General features: G+C 38.7%; 1 protein-coding gene across 2 annotated transcripts in view; it reads left to right on the top strand.

The window, feature by feature from the left end:
- The first annotated feature begins 9,087 nt into the window (after nucleotides 1–9,087).
- The window catches only part of FGF14 (fibroblast growth factor 14), a 670,572-nt gene continuing 670,233 nt past the window's right edge, over nucleotides 9,088–9,426 (top strand). Inside the window, exon 1 of one of the 2 annotated variants that reach the window (XM_023513111.1) lies at nucleotides 9,088–9,391. The gene's annotated coding sequence lies outside the window, so the exon portion shown is untranslated. Of the gene's footprint in view, nucleotides 9,396–9,426 lie in introns of both variants that reach the window. The other variant, XM_023513110.1, reaches the window with a different exon arrangement.

Here is a 9,426-nt window from a genome sequence, read left to right as displayed (position 1 = left end):
GCGTCACAGCTCAGAGAAACCTCCAACTCCTGGGCTTAAGCGATTCTCTTGCCTCAGCCTCCTGAATAGCTGGGATTACGGGTGCCCGCCACAACACCTGGCTATTTTTTGTTGTTGTTGCGATTTGGCCAGGCCCGGGTTCAAACCCACCACCGTAGGTATACGGGGCTTGTGCCCTACCCACTGAGCCACTGACGCTGTCCCCCAAATGCTGATTTTTTAAAGTTCAATTTTATTTTTTCTCCTAAATTTGACTTGATATTTTGGTGCCTGCTGCCAACGTTCATATTGTAATCTGATAAAGATGGCCTGAGTTTTATCTCAAAAGTATGTTCAGTCGCTTACAGTTTGTTGTAACACTGTTCCATGTGGCTCTGCCTTGACCTCCAGTCTTTCGTTACCTGAACATATTTGAAAACCTTACTTTAAAATATGCCCTTCATGAAATAAGATCAGACTAAATTTACTGATGGACCTTTAAAACAGATACATTTAAAAATGTAGAAATGCCTCTAGAAAGCATGTGCTCATTTTAAGAGGTAAAGTGAAAACAACAGAAAACACATTCTAATGTGTAGGAGAGAACTATGTAGTGATTATTCTAATTGTATCCAAATTCTAAATCCCTTAAATATAGCCAAAAATATTATTCTGAGTATGGTTGATGAATTGCTTATTGTAATTGTTTACTGTCATATTTATATGAAAAAACTAAACTAAGTCAATGCTAAGTAGTAGTTATCCTGAGCCATCATCCATATGTGTGTACACTCTATTATTTATTTCATTTAGGCCAGTAATAAAGCAAAAGTGCATTTTTGTCCAGATGCCAACAATACATTAAACCAAATCAATGTTCAAAAACAGCATTTTCAATATCTTTCACACCTTCATAGACAGCAATTCAATGACGGGTGCTTAACTCGACAATATTGTAAATGCTCATGAGGATGCTATTGACATGAAATGAGACTTTTTTCTCATAATGAAACCTTCAGAATTTAATTTATGTGGAAATTTAATATTCAAGACACGAATGATTAGACATGTATGCATCTGAGATTAGTAGGCTGCTGTGCTAAGCAAGTAAATTAACCTTAAATTTTGGCCTCTGGAAAACTGTGGTTCGACAGACTTGTGGCTTTTTTCTTTTGAATATAAATTTTCTCTGAGTTGGTATTTTTCTTCATTTAAGTTGTAACCTAAATATTAAAATATATGACACATTTTTCAGAGTCAGATGTGCTACCATTGCGTCACAATGTCACAGCATGACACATTTTTTGAATTGCAGTTTTTATATTTATTTCAATAAATTACTTTATGAATGATGTGCTTGACTTTATGACAGGACAGTCAGTTTACAAGTCAAATAATTTCATCTATTATGTGATAGTTGAATTTGGTTTTGTAAACCTCTTTTTTGAGGAGTACATAAATCCGATTAAGTCATTTGCATTAAATTCAAAGTGGAAAGTTTAATAGGTTCAATTTGATTCTCTCCAAAACATGGTCTATTAGAAGCCCATGCTCAGGTACTTATAGGAAAAAAAAAATCTCTGTTTACATGTTTAACAGTGTGTGATAAAATACACACGCAGCTGTCATTGTCATACCTGGTGTTTGGGTATCAAGTAAATCATCACAGACTCAAAGCAAATTCTTTATCAATAAGGTACTATTAAAAAAAGATGACTTTGCATCTTTTGTAATATCCTGGGTGAAGTTGAAACATGTTCTTCTTAGTAGAGTATCATAAGAATGGAAAAGCAAATATTCAGTGTACTCGATACTAACATGAAGCCAGGAGATGACCCAGTACCTGCCCAAATACGAGAAAAACTCATTTCAATTCAAGTTGGGGGGAGAGGGTTGGGGTGCTCTCACTGGATGGGCATGGGGCGGGCAGGGGGTTGGCACACCTTTTGTGTATGGGACATTACCACAAGGTGAACTCTACCTAACAAAATCAAACATTTTGACCTGGTTGTTTGTACCCTCGAATTAACCTGAAATAAATTGAAAACAAAAACAAGGTACAAAGTACCTGTGATGGCTTAGAAACTAGGCAGAGAAAACACTAACCTGCTGTCTATGAAGATGTGGAAAATGTTTAAAAGGTTGTTTTTGAACATTGATTTGGTTTAATATTACTGCCATCTGGATGGGGTATTAGTCAGAAATACTTTAGTGGCTTGATATTTCCTGGTTTCAACGTGTTTGAGTAGAGGAGTTAGAGACTTAGAACAGAGGGAAAGCCAGGGAGTGCAAGTCAGGGAAGCTCATCCATGATCTCAGCCTCAAGTGGCTGCTCTGAAGAGTTGTTGGGAAGCGGCTGGGATTTCTGCCTGCAACAGCAAAGCAACCGTTCCCAAGGATGCCAAGAACTGACCGTGAATTTCACACTGGCCGGCGACTGACTTCAAAAAGGAATGTTCTCTTCTGCTATCCGAAGCTCCTTTGAGAGCTTCTCTTTGGGGAGAGCTGTTCTGCAACCACACAGAAAGGGCATGCTGGGAAATTGATTTCTGGCTTCTTCAGGTGAGCTTGGATCAGGATTTTGATGCTGAGTTGACCACAGACAATTCATCATACAGAGGGGTGCTCCTCTTCTCTTTAGGATAAGAATACTTTAGTAATACAATTATTCTTATTACCCAGTTTTCCAAATTTTATAAACTATTTTTCAGGGTAAATAATTTTGTGAAGTTTAGAATATATCCATCTTGGAAAAAGTTGAGTGGAAAAATTTCTCCTATAAATTTAAATGATATATCCACAGTTATCCTATTAAATAGCTATAGAAATTAAGAAACTGGATTCTATGGACATACAATGTAGTTCCCCTTAGAATACTTTGAATCATAGACAATAATGATTTTCTACTTAGGAGATACTTTTCTAGAATAAGGTATAACAAAACGTTGGGTTAGTGAGGAGAAAGTAGAGTGTAGTTTGATGTAGTTTATAAAATTTACTATTGTTTTGATTTGGTTTTATTGATATTAAATTCATCTTGAAATTTAAATCACATTAAAGTAGGTTTAGTATGTGTTTAACAGGAGACATGGGCTACAAAACTCTAGAGACATTGATACAAAGGGCCTTGCTACACAGGTCCTCAGATTGCTTAGAGACAATCCTTCTTGCGAAAGGATCCTTCCACCTACCGTAGAGGATGAAAGAGGGGTCCTCTGAACTGTTTCTGGGGCTCAATAGGGAATTGGGGCTTTTGTTAGTCATACCTATATGAGTTGAAATAAAGCTCATTACAATGAGAAATGAAGCCTCCTCATGGATTGTTGTGTAGAGAAAGAAGCTCGTATTCCTGAGGACTCAAGAGAATTCACCTGCTTTTACCTGTAACTCTTGGCAGGCTCGCCTCTGTTTTATTATTATGTTTTCTACATCTCTTGGCAGTTTCTTCTCTGTTTTATTATTATATTTTCTGAACATAATAGGAACAAAGAGAGGAACTTTTTCTCATATTGTTGTTCAGTATTTGAGGGTCTTAAGAGAATAATTCTGCCTTTTCCCTCTTCTAAGTTCAGATTCAATTAAGAAAATGGCCACCTAGCTTAGAAAGATGGAAATAAAAATATTAGTTATATTGTTAAAGGGGTTTGGGAGGTGAAAATTTGATCTGTGGACCAGAATAAGTGTTCCCAGATACTCCCCCACATCTGGAGATTGCAATGACTATCCCAGGAAGAGTCTGGATCTGTAGAGTGGGCACATTTACCCAGAACTTCTGCCTTCTTTTTTTCAACCTTGTCTTGCCTTGGTTTTTTCCAGAGGACAAAGATTCTAGTGTAAGTAGTTTATTTGGGAGAAAGTACAGCAGGTGAGTGGAGATTGGATATAGGGAAGGGGGAAACCCAGTAATGTGGTAATAAGCCAACTAGCCCAATGGGAAACTGTCTTTATCCCATGAGGAGACCCTGTAAACAGTAAAACACGCACTTCATCATTATCCCTTACAAAGGGCAGTGGGGCTGGAGTATTTAGTAGTGGTGATGGAGAAGTTCTCCCAGGGAGTGTTAATTTCTACTCCTTTCTGTCAGTGCCTAGAAAGAGAGGCCTTGTGTGGTTTGAATAAAAATCCCTCCAGCTTAGAGATGGAGACACTGACAGCCGAAGGTGGATGAGGGCACACGTATATGGTAGGAGAAAAAGGACACTTGTGGGCACTGATAATGTCTGTGGAGTTCAGAGAGAGAGACTGGTCTCCAGACCAGCTTCTGGATGGGTCGCCATGGGCTCTGAGCCTGAGTCAATGCCTCTTGTATGGAGGAGGTGAAGCAGAGGAATCTGAAAACCTCTTGCAGGCAGACAGATCACAAAGAAAAAGAGAAAGAAAGGGGCTGGGCTGCTGACATGATGCCTCCTTTATTGAGCAGTTGGGAAGGAGAAGAGAGAAGGATTGAAGTCATCTGCTCAGACTGTTCCCTCCAGGAGAGAGGGCAGAGGTTTTCTATGCCACAGGTCAATGTAGGAACGTGGGAAGGGGAAGAATGGGGTACTAAGGACCAGTGCAGGAATGTGAAATTTAGAATTATTCTTTAAAAGATGAAGAGATTTGTTAACACCAACTATGGAGAAGAAATGTGTACAAACTACATAAGGGGTCATCTTTTTAAAAGAGATTTAGAAGGTAAATATAGACAGTGAGGTCCTCACATACATGTTGGTCTTCTTTTTCTATTTCTGTTCCCTTTACAACCAACTCTTTCAATCACTTTCCTCTCTGTTCTTCTACTTTTGTCAGTGATCAAAGCTTTATGGCCATTGTCAAGAGCTCTAAACTGCCATAGGTCACATTTGATGGGCAGGGAGCAGGGCAGAGAAGGAGACAGGGGACATAAGTTCTGATGTTTGCACCGGGGCTGAAGATAATAAGCAAGTGTGGTTTGCGAGAGGCAAGTGAGAGAAAAATAGCTGCTATAGTGAATAGCAGAGTGGGAAAGAAGGGTGGGACACTGGATAGAGCCTAAGGTTTATGTTATGCACTTACGTTCATTGTTCTTTTAAAATGAATAAATAATACACATGTAGGGCTATTAATACAAGGCCAGTCCGTAAGATAGTAGAGAGGATAAGCTGCTGGAACAAATTCACCCCAAAATATTGTGGTCTGAATGTTTGTGTCCCCTCAAAATCCTTATGTTGAAACCACATGCCCATTGTATTAGTATGGAGAGGAGCTGCGCCCTTTGGGAAATGATTGGGCCAGGAGGGGACAGTTCTCATGAATGGGGTGATTGACCTTATGAAAGAGACCCACGGGAACTCACTTTGGGTCACAGCTAGAAGGCAGCCTCTCTGAAGAAGCAAGCCCATCAGACACTGTGGACACCTTGATCTGGAAGCACTTCCCAGCTTCCAGAACTGTAGAAAAAACATTTCTGTTGTTAATAAGATGCCCAGTTCATGGTATTTTGTTATCCCAGTGGGAATGTACTGAGACAGGCTCACGCAGATAAAAGTTTCTTTCTGTCTGACGATGCAGGGGTGGGTAGGCAGTTGGTATAGGTTGATGGCTTTGTCCAAGTTCCCAGGTTTCTTCTTGATACTTCACCATTCTGGGTATGTTTTCCTGTCTGTGCTGGCAAAGCTGCTCAGGTTGGTCCTTTTCAGTTCAGTCGGTACTTTTCAGTTTAGGGAGCATGGAAAAGTCAAGAGGAAGCCAGAAATTTCCTTTGAAGAATGTGTCGAGGAAGTCGAACCTGTCACTTCTGTTCACATCTCATTGGGAGGAATCTAGCCACATACTGTATTGAACTAGAATGGTGCTGGGAATGATATTCTCTACCACAGTAGCCACATGCCCTTCCAAAACTGTGGTGGAGTTTTATTAATAAAAGGAGGAGTGAACTAGAAGAACAACAATTGAGAACAAACAGAAAAAGCATGCTAAGACATTTTCACAGATTTTAGGTGACTAATCTCATGAATGTTCACATGTGTTATATAAAAAGAAAAATCTCTGTCATTTTTGTCATGAAAAAAGTTTCATTGGCCATTACACAAACTTTTAAGTTTTCTTACCAGGAGATGCTGAAGACAAGTTTAATTTTTAAATGAATTTAATTATGAGCACTGGATTTATTTTACCTTAGTCTTATGAAAAGATAGTCCTACAATTTTTTTTAACCTATGCATTCTAGATTGTACTGTCAATTCTTACAGTTTCAGTGGGGTACTTATTATCTTATTTTTTACTTACATGCATTTTCAACATGATTTCCTTTTAAATAATTTTCGTTTTTGTTATCTAATATTAATTTGAATGGAGCATGGCAATGAATAAGCAAATACTTTGATATTTTCCAAAACAAAAGTTAAATAATGGTCTGGAACTCAGGTCAACATAGGAAACATCTTTAGCTCATCTTGGATCTGGAGGTGCCTAAACCTGGGTTAATTCTCGGCCCACCCTTGGCCTTTGTTGTGTTGCCGGAAGCCTGGTTTAATTTCATGACTTAGTATTCAACATGGAATCTAGCATGGTTACTTTCACAGAGTAGATGCTTAATAAATATTGGTTGAGTGATTGAATGGGGCATTCAGAACTCATCAAAAATTGTGGGTCCTTTGGACCAAAAGTAACTTGAATTGGTATTAATCGTCTTTTTCAAACAAAATTAATTGCTCTTGGGGGGAGTTTGTTTAACAAGGGAATAATTACCTATGTAACATAAGGGAATAACATGTCAGTAAATATGGAAAATAAACAAAGAAATATCAAAATATCATACATTGTAAAAAAGGGTAAAAAGTCTGAGAAGCAACTAACACAGCACTTGGCATAATAGAGTCTCAATAGATAGTAGCCACTTTTTATGTGTTCCTTAGGTCACAGGACAAAGAAGTAAGAAGTTTTCCACCAATACAAAGCAAGGGAAATCACAGCTTCCTGGCAGTTATTCTCTATTTTAATAGGGAACAAATTCACTTCTCTTATAGAGAAGAACGTTGAATTTGAGAATTTAATAAGAGCTGGTTTGAGAAATACTGTCTTTATACAAATTTAGCATATAAAAAGATCCAGAAATTACAGAACAACTCCTCTAATTTTACTCTATTTGTAAAATACCCCAGGGAGCTCAGCAAGCTTTTACAGAACTTAGAGCCTGGTGAGTTTAGCAGACCTTAATGGAGAATATTTTTTATTCAACTGTTTCTCTGGTATTTGCCCAGTGGTAATATATTGGGATAGTCTGAACCCCCAGAGGACACCAGAAGGTTATAGAAACAGCATATGGTATCTGCCTCTGATTGATATCAAAAATTATTTCCTAATTATTTGGCAACGTTATCCCATTTTTCCTCTTTCAAAAACAGAATTCTACTCTTACTTTTTTGCAGTTTGCTTCTTAGTCAGTCATTTGGTTTTAAATTCGTGTACTTTTAGTATTCTCTCTTTTTTTTATTTCCCAGACTTTTTAAGATTGCAGTAATCTTAGTAATTTGTAAAATTGTGTGACATGATTTTTTTTTGACACATCAAGGCCATCATTATTTAGCTTTCCAATTTCTTAATTTTAATAGAATTTGCTTCTTTTAAATTCTTCTTCTATCTTACATAAAATTGATGTTTCCCGAAAGCTCAGGATAGTGGATGCAAATTTTAGTTTCTTGAAATGACTCTTAACTACAAAACTCTGGGGATGGGGAAGCTGTTTATTACATCTTCATTTTTTGACAACTGATAACCAAGGAGTTAGGTTTCTTTAAAACCAGTCTCCTTCCATTAATCCTTAATGATATAAATCTACATTTGTTATTTATAGTTTGATATATCATGTAGTAGAGTTGTTTTAATTTTTTTTTGAAGTTTAACATGGCACTTCTAAAGTATTTTTGAATTAGAGTTACAATTTTTATATTAATTTGCCTACAAAAATGGAAGTCAGCTGGCACAATTTTAATTCATTTACCTAAAGAGAGCAAGAGTGGTCAATTTTATTTCTCTCAATTCTTAGCTCACAACTATGATGAGATGCTCATTTTTACTAATTTTGAATAGTGAGCACACTGGAGTTTGTCGTATTATTCTTTGTAATAGTTTGTACACTTTGTACATTGTATTTTCCCCATTAATTTTGAGTAGTGAGCACCCCGGAGTTTGTTGTATTACTCTTTGTAATAGTTTGTGCTACTTCATACATTGTATTTTTCCCCCCAATAAAATAAATTAACAACTCTGCCTTAAGTCATTTAATCTTGGGGGGCAGTAGGAAGCTGGGTTACATCTTAATAAAGTAGAAAATGTGCCTGTTTTGTTAGGGTAGAAGGTCCAGGTGACATGCATGGAAGTGAAGTAAATGAGTGTGAACTTCATGTTAGTTCAATTAATGGATGCAGAGACAAGCACATCATCAGACATGATTGAAACAGGGTACTTCCTAAACAAAAATTCATTTCAAGATAATGTGTGGTCTGTCTAGAAAAGGCGTAAATTTCCTCACGTACAAATGACCCTCCCCATGAAAATCCAGTTTGCCATCTAGATTTCAGTGGCTCCCTCTTAACAGGCTGTTTCTGGTAATGTACATTTGTCACATACCTGGTTTGTATTTTTCAAACAGCACCTTCAGTAGGTCTCAAATAATAAGAATTAAAGGAACTTGAGTTTCCCTCAGTGTTTTAGATGTTTTACATGCTGCATTTAAAAATGTAAAGATGGGACTAATTTTGGCTGTGTGGCAAGGTATCAACTCCTATTTCTCTTCATCCTCCACCCCCCCACCTCCCCCCGCCCCCCACCTCCCAGCATGTATTTTGTAAGGTTTACTCATTATAATTGTTAATTTTCTTTTCCAAATTCACTTTTAACAGCAGGCTGGTAGCTTGGCTCCAAGAGCCGGCGGCAGGCCCACTCGTGCTCGGGGAGGGGAGAGGGTCTCGCGGCGCGGGCTGGGCGCCGGCGGCGGGTGGGAGCCTCCCCAGCAGACACTGCAGTGACACTGCCCTCCCCGGGCTGGTTGGAGCATCTCACTGGTGACGGGTCTGAAAGCACGTGGCTACGTCATGGAAAGCCAGTCTTTTCAATGCAAACTTCAACTCCTCCTCCTCCCTCTAATGCCTGTAACTCACATCCGAGGCTGGGCGAGGAATCCGGAGGGGAGATTTTCCTCATGCTCACGGTTGTTGCGAGCTGGAAGAGTGAGAGGAAGGAGGAAGAGGATTTGTGGCGCTCTCTGCCTACTACGAGACTGACACGGGGAGGGGGCGCCTAGATTTGCATCTTTTCTTCGTGGTCTTTGAGAACTGCAGGTTCAATCCGATCCCACTGAGCGCTGGCGATTGATTATAAAAAAAATCGACACGGGGAGAAGGGAGGCTCTGTCTTCGGCTGTCAGACTGAATCTCGGAGGAGGTGGTATTGGTGTGTGAGTGTGTGTGGTGGTGGTTTTTTTTTTT

This window comes from Otolemur garnettii, unplaced genomic scaffold (assembly GCF_000181295.1).
Source record: "Otolemur garnettii isolate 467f Iridium unplaced genomic scaffold, OtoGar3 scaffold00034, whole genome shotgun sequence".
Taxonomy (NCBI): Eukaryota; Metazoa; Chordata; class Mammalia; order Primates; family Galagidae; genus Otolemur; species Otolemur garnettii.
The sequence above is the reverse complement of the archived record's forward strand: the minus strand, read 5'-3'. Positions and strand labels throughout refer to the sequence as shown.